Below are 21,582 nucleotides of genomic sequence, written 5' to 3'. Positions count from 1 at the left end.
CTTGCAAAAGAATAAAAATAAATACCAGCAAACAAATTATAAATAAGGATACTCATCAAGAAAGGCTGTAAAGTATAGTGCATTTGTGTACTAGTTACCGCTTGCGATTCTGTCCGCGAGTTATCTTCTTATCACCTACTAGCTGACGCCGCGCTGTTTCACCCGCGTGGTTCCGGTTCCTATGGGAATATGGGGATAATATATAGCCTATATCCTTCCTAGAAAAGATTAAATTAAAATTCATTTATATATTTATATTTATTTTGCAAGTGCTATTAAAAGGGTCTATCTGTAGCTTTGTGGACTCTAATACCGGTTATGAAGGTAGATATGCTACTATAGAGCGCATGAAACGACTAGTTGTTAATTTAGAGAATTATCATTTACAATAAATTAACGTACAAATTACTTCCTGTTTGAAGATGAAAGCCGCTACGACTGCCTTCATCTTTGTCATTAAAATTTTCATCAATTACGATTGATGAATTTCTTATTAACTTCGACTTAAAAGATGCGTTTTAACATACTTCTTTTTATGCATATTATCCAAAACTGCTTGGATCTTGGGGATCTTCTTGTTATAAAAACATACATACAGCTGAACGTAGAACCTCCTCCTTTTTGGAGGCCGGTTAAAAATACTATATCTTACCATTTTTATGAATTTTCGGAGACGACATGTAAAAGTTTTCGAAGTATAGTCGTATTTTTCATCCTCTTACCACCACGCCCATTTTTAATCGTATTTTGTATGAAAGAACTTTAAATGGCCGAACAACGTTTGCCGGATATCATGGTATCATATAAAAAACCGTTTTGTTGTGACATTCCTCTTTATATCAATCGTCGACCTCATAATATTTTTTATAATACTATGTTTTAGGGACATGATTGCCCAGTGTATATGAACTCTGACTCCGATACCGGAAGGTGTGGGTTCGAATCCGATCCGCGATATGCACCTCTAACTTTTCAGTTGTGTGCATTTTAAGAAATTAAATATCACCTGTCTCAAACGGTGAAGGAAACACATGGTGAGGAAACCTGCATACCAGAGAATTTTCTTAATTCTCTGCGTGTGTGAAGTAGTGGACTATTGACCAAACACCTCTCATTCTGAGAGGAGACTCCAGCACAACAGTGAGCCAAATATGGGTTGAAAATCTCAAAATATTTTAATTTAGCTGATGAATATTGCCAAACGTTTCACCAGTTCCTTATTTTTTGTAACAATTTCATTAATTAATAACAAAAAACAACATCAACGTCTCTTAATAATAACTGTATTGAAAAACACGAGAAATCAAAATTTAAAAACAATCCTGTAAACATACAATTTGGTAGGACAGAATAACAACGATCGTGCGAAAATATAAAGCAATTAGTAAAATAAACATGTACGGGCGATAACTAACGAAAACGTACGGAAAAACATGGTATACAATGAAAACATTTAACAAGCCAAGTTGCTAATATAGAAAATTAAACGATAAATATTATTGACGCTGGTGTATTACCATAACCAAAACCACCGGTACACAGCAATTTGGCACTTATCAGAAGCGTAATAAAGGCTATGGATGATGATATTAAAAGTGCTGTTCTAGGTGGCTGTAAGCGAAGTTTGAAAAGCAATATTCTCGTAGGTAAAGTTCACGTGTCTTGAATTTGTTTGGCGTCAAAGAAAGAATTTCTCATAAGCGAGGCTGCCTCGTCTCGTTCACGGCTAGCTAAAGATAAATAACGGGACAAAGGAGGTATAATCGGATGTCATAATCAACCACAGGGAGTCTAGTGCTACGGGAATTTGTACCTTATTGGAAAACGCATCTGCAAACTTATACTCTATCTTCGTAGTAGTAGTAGGTATACGAGTAATGTCTCTACCTAGTAGACAGGCGTGTTGGGAAATTTTCAAATAATTGCTTTAACGTCCCACTTCAGAGTCAGGCTTCCCTCCTCATAGGAGAGGAGGGAGGCCTTATTTTTACGTAATGTATGGCTACATTCCTATCAGAAATTTTTTTTTTTTAATTCAAACAAAAAATCATGCATTCAAGGGTTAATTTTTCCGTATTTTTGAATAATCGAAAAACAATCAGAGAACTAATCTAGCGCAGGTGTTTTGGCGTAACTTAAATCACCATCATCATTATCAACTAATATTCGGCTCACTGCTGAACTCGAGTCTCCTTTTAGAATGAGAGGGGTTAGGCCAATAGCACACACGCAGAGAATTAAGAAAAATCTCTGGTGCAAAATCTATGCAGGTTTCCTCACGACGTTTTCCTTCACCGTTTGAGACACGTGATATTTAATTTCTTAAAATGCACACAATTTTAAGGCGGGCAATAATTGCAATGGTTTCAGAGATTACCGTCCACCAACATAGTCCACAAAGTTCGTATTTTTTCCTTTTTTTGTAATAGATCTGTGTATTAGTCGTGTTTCTTTGATTTTTCATAGATTTAAATTTCTGATAAGTACTTCTTTTAAGTATTGGTTTAATAACCCCTAAGCACATAGCGTGCATCTAAGATTAAACCGTCATTTAACATTACACGAGATCTAACTTTAAACTTAACTTTATTCAACGTCAACAATCAAGAAACTAATCAAAGAGCCATCCAAATAACTCCCTCCAATTTACAACACAAAATGCATAAATACAAAAATTTTAATAAAAAAAATTCAACCGACTTCCAACTCAAAAAATAACTTTAACTAAAAAGCAAAAAATAACATCCTACCTATGTGCTACCTTCTGATCAGTTTGAAGGCGGTGCCAAGCCAGTGATGTTTTAATTAAATACGTTTAAACTACAAAATTTATGTGGTTATTCCAGAAACAGCTTTAATTAAAACACGACACTGGCTTGGCACCGCCTTCAAACTGATCAGAAGGTAGCACATAGGTAGGATGTTATTTTTTGCTTTTTAGTTAAAGTTATTTTTTGAGTTGGAAGTCGGTTGAATTTTTTTTATTAAAATTTTTATTTTTTTATTTTTAGTGTTAGCATACCCACTGCGTGTATACAGTCACAACCTATCTAAGTGAAAAGTTCTTATCAATACAAAATTATCAAGTCCAAACACAAGGTAGCTACTGTGAGCCGTTGAGGAGTTCTCTTCACTGTGCTTCGTCTTCATCACCAGACCCTTAATACAGTCGCAATCCATCTAGGTGGAAAGTTCTCATCAATACAAATTTATTAAGTCCAAACACAAGGTAGCTACCGTGAACCTTCGAGGAGTTCTCTTCACTGTCCCTCGTCTTCATCATCAGACCCTTAATACAGTCACAATGCATCTAGGTGGAAAGTTCTCATCAATACAAATTTATCAAGTCCAAAGACAAGGTAGCTACTGTGAACCGTCGAGGAGTTCTCTTCACTGTCCCTCGTCTTCATCACCAGACCCTTAATACAGTCACAACCCATATAGGTGGAAAGTACTCATCAATACAAATTAATCAAGCCCAAACAAAAGGTGACTGCTGTAAATCCTTGACGAGTTCCATCGTCTGTGTTTCGGCTCCATCATCAGACCAACTCCAAACCTTCATAAAGTTGTAGTGGTTTAAAATACCTTATGGAAACACTAACAAACGTACTAGCCGTCTCTACAACTTTCGAAAGTTCCCCTCAATTTCTCCAGGATGCCATCATCAGACCCTGACATGAAAAAAATGGGACCACCCTGGAAGTAAACCCTACAAAACAAAAAAAGAATTTTCAAAATCGGTCCACAATTGACGGAATTATCGCTGGACATACATAAAAAAAAAAAAAAAAAAAAAAAAAAAAAACATACATACAGCCGAACGTAGAACCTCCTCCTTTTTGGAAGTCGGTTAAAAACAAAGTAGCAGACAAAAGCAAAAATTTCTTATTAGCTGAATTACATCCACTATCAAGTGCACCGAACCGGGAACAAAATGGAAAGAATCCGATATCTCGGGGAAAGAATTCGCAATAAAGTAGGCCACGCCCCCCACATGTTACTATTGGCGAGTACGTTCGGAAAAATGGGCAAAATGGGTGAAAAAGGGGGAAAGAGTTAGGGGTGTGTGGATAAGATATGTGGGAAAGATTCGCCTATTGGCGATATGCCTTTAAGAATACGGGCACGGTTCGATGGATACAATGTATTTTTCTTTTATTTCTCTCTAACTTTGTAACAAAGAGATAGATTTTCCATCAGGTTCATTCCCTATAATAAGACTAGGGGTAGGGAGTCTCGGCTAGTTTGATACAATAGTAAGTATTTATTTTACTTTACTGTACTTATTTTACTGTATAATGAAAGTCTTCCGGATCGGTTCGTACGGATCCGAGACTTGGTCGCTAACTATGGGTCTCATTAGAAGGCTCAGAGTCACTCAGCGGGTGATGGAGCGAGTTACGTGTCTCTGCATAATCAAATCAAAAATGGGGAGATTCGCAGAATAATCAAAGTCGCTGACATAGTGGCAATGGGCAGTCCACGTAGTTTGAAGAGCTGATGGACGTTGGAGTCCCAAGGTGTCCCAAGGGGTCCCAATGGCGATCCCGCACCGAAAAGCGCAGTGTTAGTCGACGCCTAACTAAGGAGACCGATTACATGAAGTGCCGCTGGCAGCCGCTGGATGCAGGCGGCTAAGACCGTAGTGTAAAATGATTTATGACAATAATTTCGCTCTTATTTTTGGTAGGTTAATAATATTTAATTTAGGTACTGCATCTAGATTTGAGATGTAATTGACAAGTAAAACACGATGGCGGTCGACCGGACTGTCTTTATTCAGTTGGCTTGCATACATTTATTATTGAACTACCTACAATACATTACAATGATGTGCAAAGCAATGATCCACTACTGTCTCCTACACTATTAGCAAACCGTTTAAGAAAATACACACTTAAAAAAGTCAATAATCCCGACCCGCCCGCCGTAAACATGAATGGCTCTATCGTAATATTGCAAAAGTTCTCAAGAACTTTATATTAATAGCCGTCGACGTCTTTTGTTCTGCGCCGACACTCTTTATTTACATGGTAGCTGTAAGTTGAACACTTTATTGAGCCACTGTAAATACTAAACGGAAAAGAACATTGAATACAATACATAAGCCTAAGTACGAAATCGATCGCCTCAGTGGAACTCGATTTCAAATACCTAAGCTTTATTAACCAAGTACGTTTTCATTTCAATTTCAAAAGACAAATTCATCAGCAGCTCTTATTTTGAAATTGATAAGCTAAAGCCCTGTAGTTAGTATTACAATTTATAAAGTCAAAGTCATAGTGAAAATTCATTTACTTCAATTAGTTTAAAAGCACTTAATATTATTAGATACTTGTAATTGTGATAATAATCAGTTAACAATTTAAAATTAAAGTTACGACGTTCCCGTTAAAAAAGTTTTTTATGAACATACTGTATTTTCAAATATATACTGACTATGCACAGTCATTATTTTTATTTTACTGAATTTCTCCCTTTATAAATTTAAATATATAACGATATAATTTATCATTCTTTATTTAATGTTCAATTAGTTCAGGTCTTGTGTGCAGAATCAATTGAAGCCGATATATTCCCTGCATCTTATGATAAAGTTTCTGGAGAAAATATACGCACCTGACTCTCAGGGTCTATGGTAGACACATCCATCGGAACAAGAATAAACAATATACATTCATAGCACCTGCCCTATCTACGAAGTAATGCTCAGTTCTAGACAATCGTTATTCGACTTAACAGTAAATATTAAGTTATTTTGCGATTCCTGGAATTTGCAAGAAGAAAGTCATAATTATGCATGTTTAAAATTTAAACATATATGTCGTTTGGAAAACATTCTCATTGAGACCTGTGTGTTCAAACAATCCATAATATTAATAAAACCGATACAAAAAATGTAATGTTCCGATCTTTAAAATTAATCGAATGCACGATTACTCGCAACTCGTACTAGGGGTTCTGACTACCATAGCTTATAGAATTTTTATTTGCATTATTATAGTTGGTACTCACGTAGCGCCGTCGTAAATGGTATACTTTATTTAGCTATTTATTTAAGTAGGTACTAATATTTGCCTTGTGAATAATGATATTTTTTCATAGCATTTCTTGTATTTAATAAGATAATAGTATGCACTTATCTCGTACTTAAAATGGTGGTAAGCTTTTTAATAATGTTTGAATCACTGAAACACTTATCGCTTACTGGTCTGATCCAAGACGTATTCGTACCATTGAGCGATATGTATGGTGCATTGCAGTTTCATACAAAGAATACTGGACAGCTCGAGTTGATTAGGTTAATCCAAACTACAGGCCATACAACTCGGCTTGGTAGCATTCGGGAAACTTCGCGGCATCTTTTCATTTTAAATCCCTCAATGCGCAAAGACCAAAATCTCGAATAGTTGCCGTAGGTTCCGAGACTTGATCGCTTAGTATGGACCTTATAAGAAAGAAGGAAAAATAGGCAATGGAATGGAAGCTATGCTCGGAGTGGCAAAGGCTGAGGGGTAGAAGAGATCGAGAGAGTCGACGGACTTTAGAGTCCGGATATTGGAATGACGACCGCGCAACATATAACATACAAAGTAATATAAAAATACTAATATAAAGGCGAAAGTTTGTGTGTGTGTAATTGTGTTAGTATGTTTGTCCTCCTTTACGCGACGGCTACTGAAGCGGTTTGGCTGAAATTTGGGATGGAAATAGATTTTACTCTGGATTAACACATAGTACTACTTTCATTCCGAAAAAATCCATAGTTCCCACGGGATTTGGGAAAAACTAAATCAAGTCGCGGTCTTTCGTTTTTTATAGATCAATGGATTCGTATGGTTTTGGATACTTGTACAAATTATTCGGCTACTAACTCGTGTTACGTTATCACTATACTGAATTAATCCAATGTTATATTTATCGTCCGGTAGTCGGTCGGTTCATTTGCGCGGTGGCGTGCCTCTAGAGAATAAGATATCCACTTTACAAGCGTTCAAATTGACAGTGACAGGTCACGATGGGTTAAATTATTTGCAATAACATTATATGGCCTTAATGAACTATGCAAAAACGTGAGGTTCTGAAAGATTGCATTTTATTTGTGCAATAAACAGACATATTACTGCGGCTCTGCACGCGTGCCTCATAGTAGAAGTATCAATAGTTTCACGATTAAGCCGAGGTCCTGGGTTCGATCCCCGTCCCCATGAGTTGTTGGTGTTGTCCTTTCTTAAGCCTGTCTTTAGTTTTAAATACTGTTATTGGAATTGTTATTTTTGTTAAATCAGTCAATTTTAATATTATTTTAATAATTAAAATTAATTAATTAATGTCAAATAGGATATAGATTATAATATTTAAGAATATAATGCCTACTTAAAATAAAGACAGAAGTACTTAAAAAAAAAAATACGTAAGATATTTTTGATCCCAGAAATCAAAGAATTTTAAATATTATACAGAGTAAACCACAAGGACGGAACCTAGTTTAATAATAATTGTTAAAAAACTCTTAATTATATATTTGATTTTTAATTGTTAATGAATCATTTTGTATTGGCGGATACAATCAAGATGAAAATATAAAATGAAAATACATAGAAAAGAGAATTTAGCTGTGGAAAAACCATAAAAATTCCAATGCAACATGTTTTCAAACTAACCATAATGATAATTGCAAACGTCTCCGACCCAAAGCCGTCTCTACTTCGGATCCACTTAAACTAATCCAAACAAACATAAACAAAGTAAATCCGGTCGCAAAAAAACCAGCATTTGTACTCAGAATACAGAAAACCACTGTATTCTGAGCATTTGTATTCATTCGCGCTTATTTTCTCCTACGCCTTTCCATTTTCATCTCTTTCACTCGAATAGTCTTCCGAAATCTTCGGCCTTTTATTTAATGTTCAATTTATATACGCAGCTCGATTATATACATACATTTCATTTACTTTGTATCTTCTATTTCTTTCTGGCCCGTCCTCCCTTTCCGTGGATTTCCAAGCGCCAAATCCTACTTATAGCGTCTCTTGCCTCGGCTCAAATGGTTTTTTTCGTGCACTTCGCTCCAACAGTCTTGGTTGTTTTAGCTTTTTTTTAATAAACATTTCTTATTATAAGTTTTTTATCATCATGTTTTTTTTTATTCTTTACAAGTTAGCCCTTGACTATAATTTCACCTGGTGGTAAGTGATGATGCAGTCTAAGATGGAAGCGAGCTAACTTGTTAGGAGGATGATGAAATCTACACACCTTTCGGTTTCTACACGACATCGTACCGGAACGCTAAATCACTTGGCAGTACGTCTTTGCCGGTAGGGTGGTAACTAGCCACGGCCGAAGCCTCCCACCAGCCAGACCTAGACCAATTAAGGAAATCTCAATCGGCCCAGCCGGGGATCGAACCCAGGACCTCCGTTTTGTAAGTCCACCACGCATACCACTTCGCCACAGAGGCTGCCGAATGTATTAAAAGTATATTGATTAGTAGGTAATTGTAACTGACTGTGACGTCACCCGGGTCTCAGCTGAAAATCAGCGCTGGGCATTGCTTTTCTGCGACGAACGGCTAATGCTGAGCTGTAAGCCCTTTCTGTTTGGTGTCACAGACAGTCATATAATATCTTAGATAGGATGTACTGATTATGACACTATAAACTTATTTTCTTTCTTTTCTTTCTTTCTTATTACATCCCATTTTTATAAAGTAATAAAATATAATGTAAAAGTCATAAACTAGAAAGTATATTTTGTTAGTTTTTAGAAACCTTTTACGAAAACGTTTTCCGTCACATCATATTTGAATGCGCATTCTCGGTTTCCGTTTACTATAGATATTGTAGAACGACAGTCTGTGATAGCGAGACTTACCTCATTTTATTAAAGCTGACAGTTTGTCAGTCCATAGATAAATAAATATGGCAACTATGGAGTTGAGGAGCCGTGGTAGCTAAAAGGAGATCATTAATTTTAGCCCTTGTTGAAAGTGCCGGCGAACAAAAAAAAATGGCACGAATCGTTAGAACTTGCCATTTGAAGTAATAGCTAATATGGCATGAAAGTTGTAGGAGGGCTTTTAACCAAGTTATACAGGTTCGACGATTCGTTATTTCCATACATTTTGTCAATTTTCATAAGTGCTCGCTAAGAAAAAAAGCTTATTTATATATAACTTATGCATATTCATTGTTGTACTGTATCCGTTGACCTCTTATAATTAAAGGACGCACAATCATGCAGAAAATTTCAATTGAAAACTGGCCAATTTTTCTTTGACTGTTTTAGAATTATTGGTAAAGAAAAATTATAAAAAGGCCTTAAAATATAGTCCAATATTTAATAAAATCCCAAATTCAGAGCAAATTATACCTTAATAATTAACTCTAAGGTTGAATTAGCAAATGCGACTACATGAATTGAGTGCCAAGAAGTTGTGTTTGGCACTCATTGTGCATCCACTTTTTAACTCGATCGATGACTGTATCTAGTTATATAAGTGATCGGAATTTGTATCATGCCGTATGAATTACCTTTTCTTTGAGACGGCTTACCTTCATCTAAATTCCATTCTTCGCCACTGGTAAGTAGATACATGTTTGACAAACAAATATTTAAAAATCACGAAAGTCTGGCTATAGCAGGCTCTTAGTTTACAATGACATCTAATATCAAGTTACAGAGTAGTCGAAAGTTGAGTTTAACACTTGTAACTTTGACAGTTGACGTTACTAACGTCCAAGTGTAAAACGATATCGCGTATTGCGTTAAGTCAAGGTTTCTCAAAGTGGGGTACGCGATTCGACGGCAAATGGTTAGCCAACCAGTATTAAGGTTAACCAACCCAGAATTAAGGTTAAAATTTGGATAGAAGTTGGCGTTACTTTGCGGAAGTTCATCATGATTATATAATGATTTATTAATGACTCTACAACGTACAATTGCACGTTGTAGAGTCAACATCTCCTGAGGATGCTCCGGTTTCGGGGTGAAACGTACGTAGAGAGTATTTTGTCGGAACTGGGTGACGTTGTCGCATGGGTTCGTCGACTTTTCGCGGATGATAGCAAAATAAAAAAAAACATTATATAACGTTTAAATTGTCCAAAATGACTCCAACATTGAAAACATTTGCGAAAGACATTTCTTTTGGTACTTTATGTGCTACCTTTTCAATAAAAATTCTAATAAAACCTTATTTTCTTCAACAGTTTATTTTTTTGGGGGGGGGGTCATTAAATCGTAGTAGTTAGGGGTTTGTGAAGCCGAAAGTTTGAGGAACCCTGCGTTAAGTTGTACATGAATGAAATGATACTGTATGAAATCAACAAAATGGAATGTAGGTAGAGGCGGTTAGGTACCTACACTCATGTGCAGCTACATTGTAAATAAAAAACAAAATGTGTTTTGTAATACGAATCCGAGAGCAAGGCGTTACACGTGTTGGCTGGCGGCCAGTTTTACCGTATTTTTGCCCCGTGCATCGTGAATTAATAAATAAGATTTTACGATTTTGGTAGAGACACTTGAATACCTACCCAAAGAACAATAAATATTGATTGGTAGTGCTGGCACTGGCAGTTGCACGCCGGGAACGCCATGAATATTTGAAAATTAAGGTGTAAACCATAATATATTGGCAGACACGGATTCGTAAAACCGTATACTTACATGTGATATTTTTTATTCCTGTCATAAAATTACAATAACCACGAAATACTACTTAATCAAGGCCCTATATAATATACTAGCTGATACCGCGCGGTTTCACCCGCATGGTTCTCATTCCCGTTATTTTAGTTATTAATATAATGCTTATAGCCTTCCTCGATAAATGGGCTATCTAACACTGAAAGATTTTTTTTCATGGGACCAGTATTCCTGTGATTAGAGTGTTCAATCAAACAAACAGACAAACAAACAAACAAACAAACTCTTCAGCATTATAATATTAGTATACATATCTTGCATTCATAATCATCATATCAGCCTATGGACGTCCACTGCAGAACATGGGCTTTTTGTAGGGACTTCCAAACATCACGATCCTAAGCCACCTGCATCCAACGAATCCCTGCGACTCGCTTGATGTCGTCAGTCCTCTTGGTGGGTGGTTGACCAACACCCTGAGTCTAAGTCTTCTTATGAGGCCCATAGTTAGCGACCAAATCTCGAAACCATAGGTCATCAATGGCAATACGCACTGTTCGAAGACTTTTGTCTTTAAGCACTGAGAAGTTTCGGACGAAAATATATGGCGAAGTTTTCCGAACGCCTTGTATCTTGCATTAATCACTCTTAATAAAACTCAGAACAGATTTAATAAAATCTGATTAAATAACTATTGAAGTAAATAAGTCTCTTATTTATTTTCATATTATTTTTGGGTTAATTATTATTACCGCAAAGAACACGTCATACAAAAGGCAGTGGATGGATACACATCAATCTGAGACGTAGGTATTATGCCTATGTGTCTGTGATTACTTACACTGATAACCATGACCATAATCAGAGCTCAGCAATGCTGTTTGGAGACAGAAATAAGCATGGTAGTAGTACTTCCCCAGACATCCCCAGCTCTGTCACAGTATTATGGCATATGTTATAACCACCTAATGAGCCAATCCGCATTGGGCCAGCGTGGTGGACTTTTGGCCTTACTCCTCTCATTCTGAGTGGAGACTCGAGCTTATGCTTAGCAGTAAGCCGAATATGGGATGATATTGAATATGTTATAATATGAATATGTTATAATATCTGCTTATGAAGCTGTGACGGACGCTTTTGCGGATTTAAAACGACAACACAAATTCAGGAAACTTACTTACACATTATCTGCGTAAAAGACGTTTAGTTTTAACAGCGCACTTAACTGTATTGTCTTATCAAATCGAAATTGCAATCAAAATCATTAAAAAAACTGTACAGTCAAAACTGACGGACATAGTTCACGGATGGTAGTTTTCACTGAACAGTTGGTTCAGTGAAAACTTCGCAATTAAAACGGAACGTCTGTAGGGCGTACACATCAAAAATACCAAAAATTATGGCGTAAATAAATCCGTATTGACATCATAAGTGTTAAGGAACAAAAAAAAATGTAACAAAGTATCAAGATGTTTCAAAGCTCATACAAAAGAAATTCTAGAACGCACTTCGGTAGATATTTCTTTATATTCCACGACACAACCACTCTTGGGAAATAAACGCGAGCTGGCGCGACGACTCGCACAATACCGTGACGTCGCTCGCTATACACTCGCGGCCATTTTGAAGAACATTCCTCCTAGACTTGGGGACGTAATGATTTTCTAATTTTTACAGTGTTTTTTCTAAAGCCTTCGTTATTTTTATGAAGAATTGTAAAAAGCAAGGTTTATAATTTTTCGGTTATTAATTTTTGAACTTGGTTGTTCTTTTAAAAAAATACCTAGTTAATCAAAAATTCACTAATTCTACTAAGAACAAAAGAAAACAAGCAATTCCTAAATCAAAGTCTATATTTGTTTATTTCCGACACCTTAGTTTTTTTTTATTCTCTATAAGTTAGTCCTTGACTACAATTCCACCTGATGGTAAGTTATAATGCAATCTAAGATGGAAGCCGGCTTACTTGTTAGGAGTAGGATTAAATCTAAATCCCTTTCTGTTTCTACACGACATCGTACCGGTACGTCATTGTCGGTAGAGTGATAACTAGCCACGGCCGAAGTCTCCCATCAACCAGACCTGGACCAATTAAGAAAACCTCAATCGGCCCAGCTGGGGATCGAACCTAGGACCTTCGTCTTGTGAATCCACCAAGCACACCACTGTACCTAACAATAATAACAAAAATTGGGACGTAAACATTTCCGTAATATTCTTAAATAATATTCAAATGTTAGTTATTTTTATATCAGTACAGATTATTATTTTAATAAAAATATTTATTATATTCTAGCATTATGTGTGACTGTATGTGTGTTTTGTGAGTTTATATAAGTGTGTGAGTGTGTGTATTTCTGTAATATAGTGTGTTACTATTGATAGTTTATGTCAACTAAAATGTCTAGGCAGTAATAGTCAAAGTAAACTCACGTATCAAGTACATAGCTTATTTGGCACTTACTTCGTAGAACTGTAGAATGACAAATTACTTCGAAACACCAACTGAATAGTAATAGACAGGCTAATAAATCCGTTAGCATACACTCTTCGTAACGCGTAGGCGTAAATTTATTTTTCAAAAACACCATACGTTAGTTGAGACGACTATCAGTACCTACTTAGTGCTATTCTGTGTGTACTCTCGACGTTGATTCAACGATGAAATGCACTTCCTTAATAAAGTACTTTATGATTTTTCTTTTACGATAGAAGAAACACTTATATAAAAAAAGAATTAAATAAATTCTATAATACTTGAGACATTGTCTCTCTTGTCTTGTCTTTCTTTTTCTTTACTTGTATTGATATTAAGACATTTTAAATTGCAATTACAAAACATCCGTGTAATATGACAAAACTATGAATTAATTAATCATATAAGCCCACAATAACCTTCGCTAGAAATATTCTTTTTTATTAAGTAATGCAATAGTCGTATTCACCCCTGAATTCTATCTAATCTAATACTAATATATAAAGCTGAAGAGTTTGTTTGTTTGTTTGATTGAACGCGCTAATCTCAAGAACTACTGGTCCGATTTAAAAAAATATTTCAGTGTTAGATAGCCCATTTATTGAGGAAGGCTATAGGCTATATAGTAGCTCCGTATTCCCACGAGAACGATAACCACGCGGGTGAAACCGCGCGGCGTCAGCTAGTAATTGATAAGCATGAACATTCAACACAATAACAACCTATAGTTCAGAGGTTCATAAACAATTATAAAGTCATAGTGTCGAATGAATTCGCTAAATAAACTTTAAGCAAAACCTAACTAACCCACAGCAAACTCGGCTAAATTTCAAACACTGTGCAACCATCCCACAACAGTCAAACATCCTTAAATTCTACGATGACACATATAACAGAATAACAGCATTTAGTCATGAGGGGGGCGTAAATAGAATGATGCTGTATTCTGTAAGCAGTTAGCAAGCTGGTTATCGAGCCATATAGACAGACTACTTAACTAGGTATGGTAATATCTCATTTTTATGCCCGACTAAGGAGTAATGGCGCTGATCGGTCGTCGGTGTGACTACTGCTTTCGTTGCGTTCACATTATGTGAGAATGCTTTCACGTTTTCACTGAACGAACCGTTTTATATGGATATGTTATTTTATAATACACCTATTTTATTTTAATAACTCTATTTGTACAGATAAAGTCACTCATTTGAACATTGACTGCTTACAGGTATGACGGTGGAGAAACTTAGAAAGTGTTCTAGTGTGATTAATACTAAAATGTTTATTCTTTGATGGCTAACTATGGGCCTTATTAGAAGGCTCAAAGTCACTCAGCGGGAGATGAAGCGAGCTATGCTTGGAATTTCTCTGCGTGGTCGAATCAGAAATGGGGAGATCCGCAGACGAACCAAAGTCACTGACATAGCTCAGCGAGTCGCAAAGCTCAAGTGGCAATAGGCAGGCCACATAGTTCGAAGAGCCGATGGACGTTGGAGTCCCAAGGTGCTGGAAGAAGGTCCAAGGTTTCAAGGTCCCCCACTAGGTGGATACCAAGCGGGTTGCAGGGAGCCGCTGGATGCTGGCGGCTCGAGACCGTTGTGCTTGGAGGTCCATGCAAGTGGCCTATGTCCAGCAGTGGACGTCTATCGGCTGATAAGGTATTCTTTGATATAGACACAAGATAGCCCCTTCTAGCCCCTAGAGCTTTTTTATTGAAATAAAAAGTCAGTGAGTTAATTCATTCTCATAGTGGAATACTAATTTATCACAACCCACGCTGGTCCAATGCGGATTGGCAGACTTCACACACCTAAATAATTAAGAAAATTCTCAGGTATCCTCACAATGTTTTCCTTCACCGTTTGAGACACGTGATATTTAATTTCTTAAAATTCAGACAACTGAAAAGTTGGAGGTGTATGGCCCGGACCGTAACAAATAACCAAATACTTTGTTTAGATTTGATAATAATTATCTTTTTCTCATAAAGAGAAATGTCGCTTAATATACATTTAAATAATTTCATTAAGTCGCGGACAAATATACATACATACAAAAAAATAAATATGGAACCTCCTTCTTAAATATGTTAAAAATACGCTTTAGGTAAAAATAAAGGTTTAGGTTTCATAAAAGCTTATTGAGTTCATAGAGTTAACCTTTGTATTTCACCAGACAAAATAAGTTAATTTCACCTGTTGCGGGGAATATTCAGAAGTTATTTTAGGCGAATCCTCACTGCGGTCGGAGAAAGGTCCAAATATATACCTACTACCTCAGGATATTATCGACTGATATTGTTTAAATACTTATAAAATTTTTGTTACTGTATTTTTATTACCAGTTATTAGTTTATCAAAATTCGTTTATTTCAAGAAGGCTTACTTTACAAGCACTTTTGGAATGTCAAGTTTCACTATTAGACTACCACCACTAGTAGACTACCACCGGTTCGAAAGGCTCTGCTGAACCGGCAATATGTATATATATATATTTTATTCTTTATGATATAAGTATCATGACTAATAGTGGCTGATATAATAATAATAATAATTAACTTGTTCTTAAATTAATGAAAATAAATTTGATTAATAAGCTTAGAACAATTAGATATAGTAAATATATTTTATATAACATTTTATAAACAAACCATACATAATTTAAAATAAATATGTTATGAAATGGCATGCGTTTTCTATCTTCATTTCTAATTTCTTTGTTGGTAAACAGTACTCATCAAGAAAGTCTGTAGTATAGTTAGTATTTTATTCGCGTACGAGCTATTTTTGGATTTACAGCCCAAAAATTGTTCGTACTCGACTAAAATACTAAATTACTAATTACTGACTTACTAATTATTGAATGCGCCCCAAGTAAAATTGTCATGTTAATTAGCAGATCCGCGGTTTCACCCGCGTAGTTCTGGTTCCCGTGGGAATAATACAGAGATACAATATTGCCAATGTTTTTTTGTGGTGATATAGCTTTCTATTAGCGAAATGTCATCTTTACTTATTCTTTGACAATAAACGAGTATAGCCAAACAGTCCATAACATAATTATTACCAAGTAATTAACTTAAAAAGTTTGCGAAAAATTGACACAAAAGATAACAGAGTGGCTTGATCTACAGAAGATGGGAAGATAACATTAATGGAATAGGAGAAGCTACTTGGAATCGATAAAAACAAGCAAAAGAGCAGTAGGTAAGAGGAACAAGACCTGGCTACAAAATATAAGGGATTGGACTAACATAAAAAAAGTTGGAGAACTTTTCCCCCTAGCCATGGAGAAGGAGAAATTTAGAAATGGAACCGCCGACCTTCAGTGATATTCTTCTTCTTAGGGTGCCTCTCCGACTAGCGAAGGTTGGCAGTCATTTCTTGAACTCGTCTCTATCCTTCGCGAGGCGAAATAATTGTGTGGCGCGCTCGCGGTCCCAGTCCACTCTCTGATGTTTCTCAGCCAAGACTTCTTCCTGCGACCAACGCCCCTTCTACCAGCAACCTTTCCCATCAAGATGAGCTGTAGTTCAGTGATGGAGAGGCACATTATGAAGACGAAGAAGAAATATAAAACAACTTCTTATTAGCAATAAAGGCTATTTCAACTTAAATATAAAAAGCATACCTTGTAAACGTTTTGAAGTAATATTGAAATTGCAAACGTCAATACCTAGGTAAAGATGTTGAATATTTCCTATTGCAGATCACATTATCGCCGAGTGCCGCAGTCAATATTAGTATTTCGCGACGTTAGTGGCTGATGGAAGGCTATTTCAAACAATTTCTTCCAATACAGCTGCTGAGGATTTTATTTTCTCTCTTCGTTCGTCAGAATTTTATTTGCGCTACCACCCGCTGGCTCGACGGCGATTATTGGTTTAGTGGCAATTTGCGACTTCTATTTATATAGTTTCTGAATGTACGAACAAGGTAAAGTCTGTGGAAAATCTTAAATATAATAATAAATTGAAAGAAAAAAAAATATACTTATTTCTGAGAATAAATAAAACACTAGAAACCACGTTCAACCGTCATTATAAAGCACGGATTGTGTCCAAAAATTGTACCTGTATAAGTCATACAACACGGCATATACAGAGTAACGACTAATCGCTTGTTCGTGAAATTACTCCAAAAAAGAGTAATTTCAAAGCTTCATTCCTATGCGCGATAATACCTTCTGGAGTTTTCTGTATGCTAAGACTTATTTGAACGTTGCCAGAAGTTGGATTGCCAACTAAGTGGTGTCTGGGAATTCCAAGTTCAAGTAACAAGATTCAATTGCACGGTAAATTGTATGTACCAAGCATACAGCGCTTATCACTGTTTCCCTAAAACTAGAAAAAAGCTTGACCGATTTGAATATTCAAATCGGTCAAGCTTTGTTTTGCAACATTTTACAGTTATTTGTCCCATGAAACAAAAGCAACAAATATTTGTTGCTTTTGTTTCATGGGACAAATAACTGTAAAATGCTGAATTTCAAACAGACGAAATCGAGGGCGTCCGCTAGTTTCAAATAAACGAATTCCGAATTTGGTGTATTAAGACATCCGTGACTCTAAAAATAAATCAAGAAATGAAAATGAGATTTTCCGAAGAGCAAAGGATTTTCCAAAGAGTACTTTCCTTTTATCATAGAAAAGTTAAAAAGAAACCCAAGGAGACGAATTTAAATATAAGTGAAACGCAAAATTGTTCGTCGGATGTATTGATTTCAGAACGAACTCTCCGGCGAAAAATATGCTTACATCACACAGTCTTTGTCTCCTATTATGAAGAATATGAAAGCTACAATATCATGGAGAGAACGTTTTTATTCACAACTTTTTTCCATAGAAGAATGAAAAAGAATAAGCACTGTGTAAACTGTAAATGCAGTAATAACTTAGATAATTCGTACTTCTTTACGTACGCAACGTACGTCACTTATTAAGTTATACTTTAAAGGTAGTAATTAACTCACTGAGGTACTTAAAATAAGTTAATCGTACGTGAATACGTCTTTGCTTTCAAAATTATAAGAAATTTAGAAAACTGTAACTGTTCACAAAAGCTCAGGGTAGGTATATACGTATATAGCTACATAATAATAATTCTTATATATTCAATATAATATTACCCGATAAGTAAAAAATCTCAAAATTATACATTAAGTGAGAATTTACGAATAACAAAGCAGCGCTGCGATTTTATATGTTTCATTAGCCAGTGTATATTTAATTTATATACTTAACATAGTTCTTGACTTTATTGTAGCAAATCTGGCCGTAAATAATCCTTTCTACTCAAGGGTTAGACACTAAAAAACATAATCATGTGGATAATTAAGCTTAATAGAAGCTCAGTATTATAATAAACCTTTGGAGTTCACCTAATGTCATTGATGCATCGTCTGTTATTTTGCCCATTGTGTGTTTTTCAGAAGTCATTACCCTCAAGTTGTAGGTACGACAAGAAAGAGGGAATAAAGAACTGTTTTTACTGATTTCAACTCCGTCATCACCGAGGTGCAATTTAAAAAAATACGAGTACTCCAATTAATATTATAATTTTCATAAGTTTTAACTACCGTTTACTAATGGTTCCCGTTTATTTCATTATTACACTACACCGGATACCCTATATAAGTATTTTAGACCTCAAAGCAAATATTCGGATAAAGATTTCAACTTGAAGAAATCGTTCTCCACACATAGTTAGCCAATATCTATCCTCAGCGTAGCGAAAAGGACAAACTTATACGCGCGAGGGAGACAACAGAACATAATCCACTTATACATCACGGTCGGGTTGCTCTCATACATTTTTACTGGAGAAATTTCGGGAATACCCTAAATGCATATTAAGCCGGGTCCAGAGCTATTTGCTATGGTAGGTATCGGGTATTGAAATGAAATTTTCCGCCATGTGGATTTTAGGGATAACGAAGGTCTAAAGTCTACACTTTTGGTAGGTAAGAATTTGACCCTTCCCGAGTTTGCGGATTATTGTTTTGAGTACTTTTTTATTGACTATATGACCCGCATTTTTATTTGCATTTGCGTCTTTTCTTCTTTGGTCTTTGTAGTTAGAAAACTCTTTAAAGTTATGATTTAGTATGGTGAGATAATTTATATTGATATAGTCAAATTAGTAAAAAAATTAATGTGTACTACAATATGTGAGTTATATTGGTGAAGATTTAATTTTATTTATATAATACTTCATCATCATCATCATCATCACATCAGTCTATGGACGTCCACTGCAGGACATATTCCTTTTGTAGGGACTTCCAAACATCACGATACTGAGCTGCCTGCATCCAGCGTTTACCTGAGACTCGCTTGATGTTGTCAGTCCACCTGGTGGGGGGTCGACCAACACTGCGCTTTCTAGTGCGGGGTCGCCATTCTAACACCTTGGGACCCCAACGGCCATCGTCTCTTCGAACTATGTGCCCCGCGCATTGCCATTTCAGCTTCGCGACACGTTGAGCTATGTTGGTGACTTTAGTTCTTCTGCAGATCTCCTCATTTCTGATTCGATCACGCAGAGATACTCCTAGCATAGCTCGTTCCATCGCCCGCTGTGTGACTCTGAGTTTTCTTATGAGGCCCATATAATACTTAATTTAATACTTTTCGCAAAAACTTGATAAGATTGTTGCGACAAAGATCTGGAATAGGTATGCCATACAACACACTACCCTACAGGCAACCTATGCGTATAGGTTGCCTGTAGGGCAGTGAGTGTGTCTATAACTACATGAACAATTCAACGATGCTGCTGAAAAAAAATAGCACAGGAGAAAGAAATAATTTTATCATAACTTATTTCTCTCTCCTATAGTTTACAAAGCTCCTAGTGTCATCATCATCATCATCACCATATCAGCCGATGGACGTCCCCTGCAGGTCATAGGCCTTATGTAGGGACTTCCAAACATCACGATAGTGAGCCGCCTGCATCCAACGAATCAGAATCGGAGCTCTGGCTCCTAGTGTAGCGCGGACTAATAGTAATGAAGTCAGTCAAGCAGATAAGTCACCTGATGTTTAGTGGAAAACCATCGTTTATAAACAAAGCATCACTCCATAGGACATTCAAGGTCCTAAAAGCGCCGCCACTTGTCCTTTAATATGAGGCATAGATGTAAATCCTCATATGTCTGTAAAATTACAGGCATATGAGACAACCATGCCCTCCAGACCGGAACAAAGCAATGCTCCTTAATTGCAAAGGTTGATAGATCCGCATCCTACGTATGGGATGCATTGCATCAAATGGATTTGTATTTGCGGATGCGGATCTGCGGACGCTTGCCATTACTGAAGAAATAAGCATGGGAGTAGTACTTTCTAATGTCAATGGAAATATACAAGAACAGTGGCGTAACTATAGTCAGATCGAAGAGCCCCATAAACCGCGAGGCCGTGAGCTCAGAAGTAATCGTTTGTTTATTTAATTGGTTCACTGACTCCATTACTTAATATAATTATAATTGACTCAAACTATGTGTAGCAATCACTTAGTAGGTAACAACAGCATGCACAATGAAACAACTAAAAGTACAGAAGATAAATAATACCTGAAATAAAAAATAACTGAAAATAGCTCTTAAAAACAAAGGCATATTGCTCTTAACAAAATAACCAAATAAAGGAAATGTTAATTTATAAAAAGAGCACACATTTAAACTAATAAAACAAATTAAAAGGAACATATTTGATAAAAATATGTGACGATTTTTCTTGGGCCTCATCTTATGTATACGCCACGGGCCACGAGGCTCAGATGGTACAATTACTCCACCGTACAAAAATAACATAAAAACAACACATACCTGAAAACATTTTACGTAACTTGTCATCCAATCATACTCCAACATGTTGCGTTTCACATGATTCTAAACAAGCTTCACATATCTCCAAAGAAACGTTGGAAAAAAAATCAACGTCGCCTCATCAACATGACGTCACAGTTCTTTAACAAACACAATCCCCGCTTTGATTTCTCGAAAACACTCCAAAGACTCGCGAGCATCAAACAAGCACGGTGTTTCTAAAGAAAAACACTTCTCCTTTTAATTACTGGGATCTTTAGTTACTCAGTATCTTTAATTAAAGCTCGGAGCTTAAGCAGTGCGCCCGCAACAACACCCCAGTCAGCACTGGTGGGCTAAATGAGAAAGATTTCTCCTATTTCTTCCCATTCGAGAGAGAATATAAAACTCTTTTTCGCCTTTTTTTACTTCCAACTTCGTCTTAATATGCCACCCGCTCGGACCTTGGCGTGTAGAGCTAAAAAGGATGTAGAACTGGGCAAACGAAATGGAGGTGTAGGCAAAAAAATATTAAACAGAAATTAAATTTTATTTTTGTTTCGGATTTCCATGCCTATATTAATTCAGATTTTTTTGAAATGTTGTACCTAACAGTCATAATTCTAGATCGTTCCTGATTAAAA

General features: G+C 36.2%; 1 long non-coding RNA gene across 1 annotated transcript in view; it reads right to left on the bottom strand.

Annotated features, from left to right (window-relative positions):
* LOC128198794 (uncharacterized) overlaps nucleotides 1–21,281 on the bottom strand; it is a 144,867-nt gene extending 123,586 nt beyond the window's left edge. Inside the window, exon 1 of the long non-coding RNA XR_008251496.1 lies at nucleotides 20,960–21,281. This is a non-coding gene — a long non-coding RNA (uncharacterized LOC128198794). The remainder of the gene's footprint in view (nucleotides 1–20,959) is intronic.
* Nucleotides 21,282–21,582: the final 301 nt, after the last annotated feature.

The sequence above is a fragment of the Bicyclus anynana genome, chromosome 15 (assembly GCF_947172395.1).
Source record: "Bicyclus anynana chromosome 15, ilBicAnyn1.1, whole genome shotgun sequence".
Taxonomy (NCBI): domain Eukaryota; kingdom Metazoa; phylum Arthropoda; class Insecta; order Lepidoptera; family Nymphalidae; genus Bicyclus; species Bicyclus anynana.
Note: the sequence above shows the minus strand (reverse complement) of the source record. Positions and strands in the feature narration are given on the sequence as shown.